This window comes from Cherax quadricarinatus, chromosome 31 (assembly GCF_038502225.1).
Source record: "Cherax quadricarinatus isolate ZL_2023a chromosome 31, ASM3850222v1, whole genome shotgun sequence".
Classification (NCBI taxonomy): domain Eukaryota; kingdom Metazoa; phylum Arthropoda; class Malacostraca; order Decapoda; family Parastacidae; genus Cherax; species Cherax quadricarinatus.
Genome location: NC_091322.1, coordinates 18,837,260 through 18,843,394, shown reverse-complemented (window position 1 = coordinate 18,843,394; position 6,135 = coordinate 18,837,260).

Genomic DNA, 6,135 nt, shown 5'->3' with positions numbered 1-6,135 from the left:
AAATCCAGGCAGATTTCGTTCAGTGGAATGACTGTCTCCATTCTGGAAACAGTCGTTCCGCTGAACGAATCTGCCTGGACTTCCTACTCTATTTCTGCAACATTTCAAGCTCATGATATGTTGATTGCAACACGACAGGTCTAGAGCTAGCATTCAACTCCACCTGTGGTTATTTTGCATCTTTCGCGATTATTGCATGCCGGTACCTATGTTTACTGCTAGGTAGGGGCGGCAAGGATATTAGGACACTTGCCCCTGTTTGTCTCCGCACCTGGAAATCGAACTCGGGACCTGGAGAGTGGGAGATTGTCACCAGTGAGCTACGTGGCAACCTCCTTCCCCTTTGGGAAGGAGAGGAAGAGGAGGGAGGGGTAAGGGGAAGATGATTGACAGTTTCCAGGGGGCACTGAGGAAGCAGGCTTTGTTCGCATCTCACAAAGGCTCTTATCGCATTTCACATTTTTTTTCTAGCTTGTGTTGTGTCCAGATTCTGACACACCCAGGAAGTCATCTCTGTTGTTCTGTTGTTTGTTGCCGCCCTGTTGGGTTTTCCCGTTGTATGTTGAACTGTTCTGTTCCTTGAACTGTCCTGTTGTTCGTTTCCCTAATGTTATGTCTAGTGTCATAATGCCCAGTTATATCTATTGTGTTCTGTTTTCCGTTGGCTCGTTTTCCGTTATCTGTTTTCTGTTGTCCCGTTGCCCTGATGATAATAAGTTACATGTTCAAGTTTTCAACTCTGGTCGTAGTGGTGGTGGGGGGTTAGTAGTGGTGGTGGGGGGTTAGTAGTGGTGGTGGGGGGTCAGTAGTGGTGGTGGGGGTTAGTAGTGGTGGGGGGTTAGTAGTGGTGGTGGGGGGTTAGTAGTGGTGGTGGGGGTTAGTAGTGGTGGTGGGGGGATAGTAGTGGTGGTGGGGGGTTAGTAGTGGTGGTGGGGGGTTGTAGTGGTGGTGGGGGGTTAGTAGTGGTGGTGGGAGGTTAGTAGTGGTGGTGGGGGGTTAGTAATGGTGGTGGGGGTTAGTAGTGGTGGTGGGGGTTAGTAGTGGTGGTGGGGGGTTAGTAGTGGTGGTGGGGGGTTAGTGGTGGTGGGGGTTAGTAGTGGTGGTGGGGGATAGTAGTGGTGGTGGGGGGTTAGTAGTGGTGGTGGGGGTTTGTAGTGGTGGTGGGGGGTTAGTAGTGGTGTTGGGAGGTTAGTAGTGGTGGTGGGGGGTTAGTAATGGTGGTGGGGGTTAGTAGGGGTGGTGGGAGGTTAGTAGTGGTGGTGGGGGGTTAGTAGTGGTGGCGGGGGGTTAGTAGTGGTGGTAGGGGGTTAGTAGTGGTGGTGGGGGGTTAGTAGTGGTGGTGGGGGGTTAGTAGTGGTGGTGGGGGTTAATAGTGGTGGTGGTGGTGGGGGGTTAGTAGTGGTGGTGGGGGGTTAGTAGTGGTGGCGGGGGGTTAGTAGTGGTGGTGGGGGGTTAGTAGTGGTGGTGGGGGTTAGTAGTGGTGGTGGGGGGTTAGTAGTGGTGGTGGGGGGGTCAGTAGTGGTGGTGGGGGTTAGTAGTGGTGGCGGGGGGTTAGTAGTGGTGGTGGAGGGTTAGTAGTGGTGGTGGGGGTTAGTAGTGGTGGTGGGGGGATAGTAGTGGTGGTGGGGGGTTAGTAGTGGTGGTGGGGGTTTGTAGTGGTGGTGGGGGGTTAGTAGTGGTGGTGGGAGGTTAGTAGTGGTGGTGGGGGGGTTAGTAATGGTGGTGGGGGTTAGTAGTGGTGGTGGGGGTTAGTAGTGGTGGTGGGGGGTTAGTAATGGTGGTGGGGGGTTAGTAGTGGTGGTGGGGGTTAGTAGTGGTGGTGGGGGGATAGTAGTGGTGGTGGGGGGTTAGTAGTGGTGGTGGGGGGTTAGTAGTGGTGGTGGGGGTTAGTAGTGGTGGTGGGGGGATAGTAGTGGTGGTGGGGGGTTAGTAGTGGTGGTGGGGGTTTGTAGTGGTGGTGGGGGGTTAGTAGTGGTGGTGGGAGGTTAGTAGTGGTGGTGGGGGGTTAGTAATGGTGGTGGGGGGTTAGTAGTGGTGGTGGGGGTTAGTAGTGGTGGTGGGGGGTTAGTAGTGGTGGTGGGGGGTTAGTAGTGGTGGTGGGGGTTAGTAGTGGTGGTGGGGGTATAGTAGTGGTGGTGGGGGGTTAGTAGTGGTGGTGGGGGTTAGTAGGGGTGGTGGGGGTTAGTAGTGGTGGTGGGGGGTTAGTAGTGGTGGCGGGGGGTTAGTAGTGGTGGTAGGGGGTTAGTAGTGGTGGTGGGGGGTTAGTAGTGGTGGTGGGGGGTTAGTAGTGGTGGTGGGGGTTAATAGTGGTGGTGGTGGTGGGGGGTTAGTGGTGGTGGTGGGGGGTTAGTAGTGGTGGCGGGGGGTTAGTAGTGGTGGTGGGGGGTTAGTAGTGGTGGTGGGGGTTAGTAGTGGTGCTGGGTTAGTAGTGCTGCTGGGTTAGTAGTGGTGCTGGGTTAGTAGTGGTGCTGGGTTAGTAGTGGTGCTGGGGTAGTAGTGGTGGTGGGGGGTTAGTAGTGGTAGTGGGGGGTTAGTAGTGGTGCTGGGTTAGTAGTGGTGATGGGGGGTTAGTAGTGGTGGTGGGGGTTAGTAGTGGTGGTGGGGGGTTAGCAGTGGTGGTGGGAGTTAGTAGTGGTGGTGGGGGGTTAGTAGTGAAGGTGAGAGGTTAGTAGTGGTGAAGGGGGGGTTAGTAGTGGTGGTGGAGGGTTAGTAGTGGTGGTGGGAAGCTAGTAGTGGTGGTGGGGGTTAGTAGTGGTGGTGGAGGGTTAGTAGTGGTGGTGGGGGTTAGTAGTGGTGGTGGGAGGTTAGTAGTGGTGAAGAGGGGTTAGTAGTGGTGGTGGGGGGTTAGTAGTGGTGGTGGGAGGTTAGTAGTGGTGGTGGGGGAGTTAGTGGTGGTGGTGGGGGTGTTTAATAGTGGTGGTGGGGGTTAGTAGTGGTGCTGGGTTAGTAGTGGTGCTGGGTTAGTAGTGGTGCTGGGTTAGTAGTGGTGCTGGGTTAGTAGTGGTGCTGGGTTAGTAGTGGTGCTGGGTTAGTAGTGGTGCTGGGTTAGTAGTGGTGCTGGGTTAGTAGTGGTGCTGGGTTAGTAGTGGTGCTGGGTTAGTAGTGGTGCTGGGGGTTAGTAGTGGTGGTTGGGGGTTGTTAGTGGCTATGGGGGTGTTTAGTAGTGGTGGGGGTTAGTAGTGGTGGAGGCTTGTAGTGGTGGTGGGGGTTAGTAGTGGTGGTGGGGGTTAGTAGTGGTGGTGGGGGGTTACTAGTGGTGGTGGGGTGTTTAGTAGTGGTGCTGGGTTAGTAGTGGTGCTGGGTTAGTAGTGGTGCTGGGTTAGTAGTGGTGGTGGCAGGGGTGTTTAGTAGTGGTGGTGGGGGCGTTTCGTAGTGGTGGTGGGGGGTGTTTAGTAGTGGTGGTGGGGGTGTCTAGTAGTTGTTGTGCGGGTGTTTAGTAGTGGTTGGAAGTGTTTAGTAGTGGTGGTGAGGGGTGTTTAGTAGTGGTGGTATTGGGGGTGCTTAGTAGTGGTGGTGGGGGTGTTTAGTAGTAATGGGGGTGTTTAGTAGTGGTGATGGGGGTTAGTAGTGGTGGTAGGGGTGTTTAGTAGTGGTGGTGGGGGGTTAGTAGTGGTGGTGGGGTGTTTAGTAGTGGTGGTGGGGGGTGTTTAGTAGTGGTAGGGGTGTTTCGTAGTGGTGGTGGGGGGTGTTTAGTAGTGGTGGTGGGGGGTGATTAGTAGTTGTTGTGGGGGTGTTTAGTAGTGGTTGCGGGTGTTTAGTAGTGGTGGTGGGGTGTTCAGTAGTGATGGTGCTGGGGGGTGTTTAGTAGTGGTGGTGGGCGGTGTTTAGTAATGGGGGTGTTTAGTAGTGGTGATGGGGGGTTGGTAGTGGTGGTGGGGGTGTTTAGTAATGGTGCTGGGTTTTTAGTAGTGGTGGTGGGGCGTTAGTAGTGGTGGTGGGGGTGTTTAGCAGTGGTGGTGGGGGTGTTCAGTAGTGGTGGTAGGGTGTTTAGTAGTGGTGGTGGAGGGTGTTTAGTAGTGGTAGTGGGGGGTGTTTAGTAGTGGTGGTGAGGGGTGTTTAGTAGTGGTGGGGGATTTTATTATTGGTGATGGGGGTGTTTAGTAGTGGTGGGGGTGTTTAGTAGTGATGGTGGGGGTGTTTAGTAGTGGTGGTAGGGGTGTTTAGTAGCGGTGGTGGGGGGTGTTTAGTAGTGGTGATGTGGGTGTTTAGTGGTGGTGGTGGGAGGTGTTCAGTAGTAGTGGTGGGGGTGTTTAGTAGTGGGGGTGTTTAGTAGTGGTGGTGGGGGGTGTTTAGTAGTAGTGGTGGGTGTGTTTAGTAGTGGTGGGGTGTTTAGTATTGGTGGGGGTGTTGTGGGGTATTTAGTAGTGGTGGTGGGGGGTGTTTAGTGGTATTGGGGGTTTATTAGTGGTGGGGGTGTTTAGTAGTGGTGGTGGGGGGTGTTTAGTAGTGGTGGTGGGGGGTGGTTAGTAGTGGTGGTGTAGGGGTGTTTAGTGGTGACGGGGGGTGTTTTGTAGTGGTGGTAGGGGTGTTTAGTAGTGGTGGGGGTGCTTTGTAGTGGTAGTGGGGGTGTTTAGTGGTGGGGGGGGTGTTTTCTAGTGGTGGTGGGGGGTGTTTAGTAGTGGTGGGGGTGCTTTGTAGTGGTGTTGGGGTGTTTAGTAGTGGTGGGGTGTATTTTGTAGTGATGGCGGGGAGTGTATAGTAGTGGTTGGGGGTGTTTATTAGTGGTGGTGGAGGGTGTTTAGTAGTGGTTGGGGTTGCTTAGTAGTGGTGGTGGGGGTGTTTAGTATGGTGGGAGTGTTTAGTAGTGGTGGTGGGGGGTGTTTAGTGGTGGTAGGGGTGTTTACTAGTGGTGGTGGGGGGTGTTTAGTAGTGGTGGTGGGGGCTGTTTAGTACTGGTGGGGGTGTTTATTAGTGGTGGTGGGGGGTGTTTAGTAGTGGTGGTGCTGGTGAAAGAAGCAGGAGGTGATGTGCGTGTGTGTGTGTGTGTGGTTCACCTACATGTAGTTCCAGGAGTCGAGTCACAGCTCCTGTGTGTACTCACCTATTTGTGGTTGCAGGGGTCGAGTCATAGCTCCTGGCCCCGCCTCTTCGCTGATTGCTACTAGGTCCTCTCTCTCCCTGCCCCATGAGCTTTATCATACCTCGCCTTAAAACTATGTATGGTTCCCTCCTCCACTACGTCTCTTTCTAGGCTATTCCACGGCCTGACTACTCTATGACTGAAGAAATACTTCCTAAAACCCCTTTGATTCATCTGAGTCTTCAACTTCCAATTGTGACCCCTTGTTTCTGTGTCCCTTCTCTAGAACATCCCGTCTTTGTCCACATTGTCTATTCAGCGCAGTATTTTATATGTCGTTATCATGTCTCCCTTGACCCTCCTGTCCTTCAGTGTCGTCAGGCCGATTTCCCTCAACCTTTCTTCGTAGGACAATCCCCGTAGCTCTGGGACTATTCTTGTTGCAAACCTTTGCACTTTCTCTAATTTCTTGACGTGCTTGACTAGGTGTGGATTCCAAACTGGTGCTGCATACTCCAGTATGGGCCTGACGTAAATGGTATACAGAGTTTTGAACAAATCCTTACTGAGGTATCGGAACGCTATCCGTAGGTTTGCCAGGCGCCCGTATGCTGCCGCAGTTATCTGATTAATATGCGCCTCAGGAGATATGCTCGGTGTTATACTCACCCCCAGATCTTTTTCCTTGAGTGAGGTTTGCAGTCTTTGGCCATCTAAAGTATATTGTGTCTGCGGTCTTCTTTGCCCTTCCCCAATCTTCATGACTTTGCATTTGGCAGGGTTAAACTCAAGGAGCCAGTTGCTGGACCAGGCTTGTAGCCTGTCCAGGTCTCTCTGTAGTCCTACCTGATCCTCATCCGATTTGATTATTCTCATTAACTTCACATCATCTGCAAACAAGGACACTTCTGAGTCTATCCCTTCCGTTATGTCGTTCACATATACCAAGAACAGCACAGGTCCTAGGACTGACCCCTGTGGAACCCCGCTTGTCACAGGCGCCCACTCTGACACCTCGTCGCGTACCATGACTCGTTGTTGCCTCCCTGTCAGATATTCTCTGATTCATTGCAGTGCCTTTCCTGTTATGTGTGCCTGATCCTCTAGCTTTTGCA